The sequence below is a fragment of the Cetorhinus maximus genome, chromosome 19 (genome assembly GCF_964194155.1).
Source record: "Cetorhinus maximus chromosome 19, sCetMax3.hap1.1, whole genome shotgun sequence".
NCBI lineage: Eukaryota > Metazoa > Chordata > Chondrichthyes > Lamniformes > Cetorhinidae > Cetorhinus > Cetorhinus maximus.
In genome coordinates this window covers 30,907,560-30,915,235 of record NC_135897.1, presented here as the reverse complement: position 1 = coordinate 30,915,235, position 7,676 = coordinate 30,907,560, and the positions used below count along the sequence as shown (strand labels likewise).

The 7,676-nt window shown below is 43.3% G+C and overlaps 1 pseudogene; it reads right to left on the bottom strand.

Moving 5' to 3' along the window:
* Positions 1-5,876: 5,876 nt before the first annotated feature.
* Positions 5,877-6,905, bottom strand: LOC144694256 (lysophosphatidic acid receptor 6-like; annotated as a pseudogene).
* Between the last annotated feature and the right edge of the window lie 771 nt (positions 6,906-7,676).

The window sequence follows — 7,676 nt, the reverse complement described above, 5'->3', positions numbered from 1 at the left end:
TAGGCCTGCCTTAACTGGCCTGCCCACATAAAATGGCGGCGCGGAGCTGATCGCGGGAGGCGATTGATTCTGCTCCTACCCGCGCACATGCTCCCGACTGGCCCGTCCGACATGGGAAAAATTCTCCCCTCTGTTTCTCTCTCCACATGTGCTGCCAGACCTGCTGAGTTTTTCCAGCATTTTCTGTTTTTATTTCAGATTTTCATCATCCGCAGTATTTTGCTTTTATCTCTGAACCTTGTTGATGGGTTAGAGGGTATCCTGGGCATCCAGTCCTCCCATGTTCAGGAGCAGCAAGTGCCCTCAGGCTCCATAGCCGCAATGACTGCTGGAGGTTGAATATCCAGAAGCCTGTCATGAGGGTCGAGCTTTGCAATCATCTTACCGGAGTGAATAAGATAATTGAACCTTTTCTGACATTGGACCCAGTTCCTTCATACAAAACTTCGTTTACTCATGGGGTAGGATTGTCCCACCATTGGGGGGGTTGTACGGGGGCGGGTGTGGGCGGGCGCGGACCCGATCAGTGCCCCTGATCAAGTCCACGCCGCCATTTTACGTGGGCGGGCTAATTAAGACCCGGCCAGCGTGACACGCGCCTGGAAGCGGGCATGGCAGGGGGTTCCCTGAGTCGGGGCCTGCACTATTCAGGAAGATTAGTTTAAGTTCCCAAAATTTTAATAAAGAAATAAAAAATTTAAGACATGTCCCCTCATGTGACAGTGTCACATGAGTTGGGACATGTCAACGAACTTTAATGAAAAAATGTATTTAATTTATAAACCCTTCACGAAACCTCATCCTGCCTGTGGATGGAGTTCCAAAAATGCATAGGCCGCCTGGGCTATTCGCCTGCCCGCCAACCTTAAAGTTGGACAGGCAGCTTTCTCAATAGCGTTAATTAGTTCATTAACGGCCTTAACAGGCCGTAGACGGCTGCGCGCCTGCCAAACTGAAAATCTAAATGATGCGCGGTGATGTCAGGATGCGCGCCCGGCATCACCCCGCGTAATTTTACACCTCAGCGAACGGACCCCATCCCCGCTCACCAAGCTGAAGATTCAGCTGATGGTCTCCACCAACTTGGCTCAGGCCTGAGGATGGCCTTTTACTGTCACCATCCAGAAGGAGGATCTCCTTGCTCTCCCTCACTGCCTCAAGGAGGACCTCCAGATCAGGGTTGACAAGGTGAAGGGAAGCCCTGCCCCAGAGTTCCAGCCCTCTGTCTTTCCTCTCCCATCACTGCTGTTTCAGTTCCCTCAATAAAGCAACTGCCACAGTAATGGCTGCTGTTTTCTGATAAAATCCAGCCTGAATTCACTCTGAGCCCCGCCTCCATTTCCCCGACTCCCCCCAACTTGTGGCCACTAATTGCCCATCCAAACCGCTCTCCAGCCAATTAGCAGGGCAACCCCATGAAAATCAGAGGCAAGACTGCACCCACCCTCCCCACAACACCCCCCCAACCCACCGACTACCCCCCCACCCCCCAACTCACCCCCCGACTCCCCCCCTCTACCCCCAACTCCCAAGAGTGGAATCAGGAGCCAGAAACAGTCCTGATATCAGTTTCCCAACCCTGAAAAGAAAAGTAGGCCTTTTGTGCCTGCCTTCACTGTAGATTGCACAGTGAAAGTATTGAAAATTATAGGGAACCAAAGGTCCAGAGATAAAGAGAAATTTAAACCAAAAAAAAGCACTGGAGAAGCGAATGGAACTAAAAGCTAACAAATCCCCTGGACCTGACCATCAGGTTGCTGGAGAGACAGTGGATGAATTGGTTTTGCTCTTTCAGAATTCCCTAGATTCTACAACAGACCCCATGGTTTGGAAAGTAGCAAACATAACACTGCTGATCGAGAAAGGAAGGAGAGTTGCCAGGGAACGATAGACTAGTTAGTCTGACATCAGTAGTAGGGCAAATGCTAGGATCTATTATTAAGGACATGGTAATAAGGCATTTGGAAAATCACAATATAATTAAGCAGAGTCAATAATTAATGGCCACTTAAGTGCCTCATTCAGCCCCCACAGTTATTTCACCCGCGGCAGATAGCAAGCAGATAGCTCGGCAGCTTTCACTGCAGGGGCTGGTGTCGGGCAATGAGGCGGCATCCTCCTTTGGGGATCCCATGTGCCCATTGGAGGCATCCCCCACTTCAACACTTCCTCCTTGGCCTCTCAAACCCAGACCCCCAGCTCCCTCACCCCAACTCCTTGCTGGGGCCTACCAGCCAGGCCCTGCTGATACCCCGGGCTTACCTTCAGTCCGACCTGCATAACCTCCTCTTCTTTGGGGACGCCTGTAGCCCAAGCAGTAGCCACCGCTCAAACCTGGTGTTGCTGGGACTACAGAGCTGCCTGCCAACTGGATTGGCTGGCAGTTCTCTAAGGTGGCACTTCCTCACCAGATGAGGGTGGAAGTCTCACCCTGAGTCAGTTAACTCCCCGCCATGTAAAATAGCTGTGGCTCAGCCGGCTTTTTCTTTGGCAGGTTCCCAACTGACTTCTTAGCCGGTGGATTGGTGGGAGTGGCGGGGGTTGGGGGAACAGGGAACATGGCACCCTATAATATCCAGCCCATGATTTCATGAAATGAATATTAGAGTTTTTTAAGACTATAACTAACAGGGTGAATAAAGGGGAATCAATAGATGGAGCATATTTGTTTTTTCAGAACACATTCAATAAAGCACCACACAAGATTAAAGCTCATGGGATTGGGAGTAATATATTAGTATGGATTGAGGATTGGTTAATCAAATAAAAACAGAGAGCTGGGATAAAAGGGTCATCTTCAGGACTGCAAGGATCTGTGCTTGGGTCTCAGCTATTTACATTTTAAATCAATGTAGTGAAGGGATTGAGTGAAATGTATCCAAATTTGGTGACAATGCCAAACTAGGTGGGAAATCGCACTGTGAGGAGGACATGAAGAGACTGAAAAAGGATATAATAGTTATGTGACTGGCCAAGAAGGTGGCAGATGGAATATAATGTGGGGAAGAGTGAAGTTATGCTCCCTGGTCGGAAGAATGGAAAAGGAGAATCATTTTAAAAGATAGGAAACTAGTAAATGCTGTGTTTCAAAGGGATTTAGCTATCCTTGTACACAGATCACAAAAAGTTAACGTGCAGATAAGAGAGCAATTAGGAAGCTAAATGGTATGTTATCCTTTATGGCAAGTTTCAGTTTAAGTATAAGGAAACCTTGCTGCAATTATATAGGGCTTTGGTGAGAGCATGCCTAGGCTATTGTGCACACTTTTGATCCCTTTACATAAGAAAGGATGTACTTGCCTTAGAGTGGAGTGCAAGGTTCACTATTTTGATTCCGAGGATGAGAGGTCTATCCTGTGAGAAGAGATTGAGTAGAATGGGCCAATATTCTCTAAAGTTTAGAAGAAGGAGGAGAATCTCATTGAAACGTGTAAATATTCTTCAAGAGCTTGACAGGCTTGATGCTGAGGGGCTTTTTCCTTTTATATTCTTGGGAAAAGGGCTCAAGCATTTAAGATTGAGATAAGGAGAAATTTCATTTCTCAGAGGAATTTTCTGCTGCAGAGGGCTGTGGATGGACAAGTTTAAAACTGAGATTGATAAACTTTTGGGCACCAAGGACATTATGGGATAAGATGATAGGGCAGGAAAGTGGAGATGTTCAGCCATCATCTCATTTAATGGCAGAGCTCAAGGATCCAAATGGCCTACTCCTGCTCCTATTTATTATGTTCTTAATTCCAAATCTTAAAGAGTCTTTCACCTTGCATCAGTAGATAGACACAATTAACCAGAAATCATGGTGGGGTTTTATATATGGTGCTTAAATTAGCTTGCTCTGAACTGCCCTACGTAACTTGATTTTCTCTTATATAGAGCTTTGAGATGTTTTACTACATTAATGGTGCTATATCAATGCAAATTACTGTTGAATGACATAGATTGCAACAGGTCTGTCACCAACTAAACTAAGGTACAATGCAGGATGAAGTGTATCGTCATTCAACTGCAAGAGGTAACAAGGACTGAGGTGGGGGTCAAAGAATTGCTAAGATTATTTTATTTGATCACATCATTTACACATCAATAGGATCATTTTAAGAGTCAGGCTGGATAATTACAGTAAAGCAGTGGCTAAAATTTGACAGCATAAGCTACAGAATTTAAATTGATTATAAATATCATTATATCTCAGCATCAGCTGGTTTCACTTAACACAAGTACAATGGAGTAATATGAAAACAAAGTATTGCAGACGCTGGGAATCTGAAATAAGGACAGAAAATGCTGGAAATAATCAACAGGTCAGGCAGTATCTGTGAAGAGGGAAAAAGAGTTAAAACTTCAGGGCGTCACTTTCCTCAGAATTGGGAAAAGTTAAGATGAAACAGGTTTTAAAGTAAAGGAGTGGGGAAAGAGGGTAGAGAAGGAAGGGACAAAAAGGAGGTCTCTGATAAAATGGAAGGCAGGAGAGATTAAATACCAGAAGGGATGATGGTGCAGGACAAAAGCAGGTGGTAATGGGACAAGTAAAGAAACAAAGATGGATGTTGATGAAGTGTGAATGGAAATAGCAGAGTCATCATCAATCAAGCTGCAATCTAAAAAAATGGGAGCAAACATTATGGTCTGAAATTGTTAAACTCAGTGTTGGATCCAGAATGTTATAAAGTGCCTAATTGAAAGGTGAGATGCTGTTTCTCGAGCTTACATTGAATGTCCTTGGAACTGTTTAGGAAGCTGAGGGTGGGAGTGGGGTGGAGAATTAAAATGGCAGGCAGCTTGAAGACTTGGCCATGCTTGTGGGATGAATGGAGGTGTTCTGCAAAGTAATTGCACAACTTGCATTTCATCTCCCGGATGTATTGGAGACCGTAATGTGAGAAGCAAGTACAGTATACTAAACTGAAAATATACATCACTTATTTACCTGGAAGGAGTGTTTGGGGGCCTGGATGGTGAGAATGGAGGAGGGAGAAGGAAGGAGGAAAAAGGGAAGGCACTGAATCTCCTGTGTTTGCAAGGGTACATGGGGTGAGAAGCAGTGGGGTGTTGGGGATAATTGAGGAGTGGACCAGGGTGCCATGGAAAGAACCGTTCCTTCAGATGTGTTTGGTGGTGGAGTAACAACAGAATAACATCTGATATAAAATTAAGTTCACAATCCTACTGCATTGTGGCACCAGTAGATGGAATAGGTTTCTCTCGGTGATGCCTGCATAAAAATACACAATCTCTTTCATTAGATAGCAACCTGGCTGTGACACAATGCTCTGTCTTCCAATGCAATGTTCTGGTTCCATCTTTGGGAGTGCTCTGTGATAAATTGTTATTTGCACTATTTTGGTGTTTTGATTGTCTTTTGCTCTTCACCATTTGTTAATAATTTGTACGATCATCGTACATCATCTCAATACATCAAAACATATGCCACTGAATTAACTGTAGGTATGTAATTTACATTAGCAACTTTCATGTTGAACTTAACCATTCCAGGAACTCTCTAGAGCTCTTTTGATGACCGGTTAAATATCTTCCAATTCCGCTGACTTGACTAACCCACCCCACACATTCATTTACATGAACCACTTGCAACTCAGATTGTCAAATAGGTCAAGGACATTTAAACTTACTGCTTTCAATTAATTTTACAAATTACACAGCTACACATCCAATGTATATGAATCATTAGGGGGAAACCAACATTACTGATAATGCGGTCTCAAGGCTTATTGCTACTGTGGCATTGGTCCAAGATCCATTGAAAACAAATCCCTCCTGCTTTAGCTTACCATTTCTTCCAGTACGTCAGCAGTATCTGAACTAAGGCAACCATATATGTTCAATGAATAAATCCAAAACGTTGGCTTCTTTTATTATCCATTATTCTTCACACAATGACTGTAGCTAAAGGGGCAATCAATGATTGTAAGTTCATGTAACCGAGCCGAATAGGGCAAAATGAATTCTGGAAGTCGACTACTGTGAGTTGAAATAGTTTCCTCTGGGCTTTTGATCTTTGATTCCCAGAAATCCTTAATGATGGAATAGTAATACATTCCATCCAGGCAACAGTTTGTAGTCGCCAAACACTGAGACATCTGGAGAAAGGCTCGCAGAGGTGTCCAGTAATCAGTTGTTATATATTCCTGCCTTGCTAAAAGGTACAGCAGCATGGCTACATGATATGGTGTAAAGCAGAGAAGGAAGGTCACCAGATTTGAAGAGATAATGTTCACAGATGCCTTCATGCTTATATCGTCTCTCTCTTCATCCACTCTTTGCAATGTTCTGATTATCTGAATACTACAGAAAACCACAGTAAATGCAGAAATTAAATATATGATTTCCATACTCAGGGGGATTATACCTTTTTTTCCAAAACTCAGAAAAACCTACGAAACATATTTCTTTGCATTGCTGCGTATCCTTGGGTTGGATGTAAATTGGAATGCTTGCAGACCAGATACAAACCCACACCACAGTACAGGCGATGATGGCTTTCTTTGGAGATCTGAGGGTTCGTGCCAGAAAAGGATGCTTGATAGCGATGTACCGATCCACTGATATTAGCATTATTAACAGGATTGTCCCATAAGTGTTCACAAAGTACAGGGACTCCACAAACTTACAGAATGTTGTTCCCAGGTGCCACTTTCCATATCTATCGTCGGCGTGGATTTTGAAAGGCAGGGAGAAAAGCAGAAATATATCACAAATAATCAGGTTTGTCATGTAGATCGTAGATTCCATCCACTTCTTTAACCTGATGCAGAGTATGCAGAGTGCAACCGAATTAATGATCACTCCCAGGATGAACGTTGGTATGTGCACCACATACTGAAATGTCTTCACGAATTGAAAGTCCGTTGTATTGTTCAAATTGCACATATTTGCTGAAAGTAGAAGCTGGAAGGTTGGTTATATGCGCAAAATCTGATAGTTAATAATGTCTTACTTTTCTCTTGAACTTGCTGCAATTTTCTAACGCATTCAATTTGAGAAGGATAAATGCCATTAAATTAAATCTTAAACTATATCGGCAACATTGATGTGACAGTAATGCACTTGTCGAGTTTTTCACGTGACATCTATTAATAGCACCGACCACATCCAGTATTGCGTGTATGTCAGAAAGAGTTAAGGACACCCTCGTTGTATCTTAGTGTAGTTTATGAAAAATTACAGCAGAACCTGAAACTACTAAATAGCGAAGGAGCGCGTGAAAATAACTTGTGGTTAAAGGAGCATTGAATTTCAGAGCTCTTGAAATGACACTTACTAGGTCAAAAGTAACATGACTGTTATTTAATGGATGACCAATTAAGAGGCCTGTTCTAATGATCTGAAGATACGAGTTCAAATCCCACCACGGCAATGGGGGAATTTAAATTCAGTTAACTAAATAAATGTGGAATAAAAAGATATAATGTGTAATGGCGAAATTACCAGATTGTTCACCTTTAAGGGAGGAAAACTATAGTCCCTCATCCATTCTGGCCGATATGTAACTCCAGGCCTCCCCCTGTACAGCCCCTCTCCCTGTTGTACATAATCTTTTAGTGAAAGTAACACAACGCAGGAATTAACATAAGAATTGAAGGCGAAACCTATGAATCAACAGGCGGCTTGTACTGCTCGATGTATGTTAACATCCACAGGATTTGCCAGGGGAA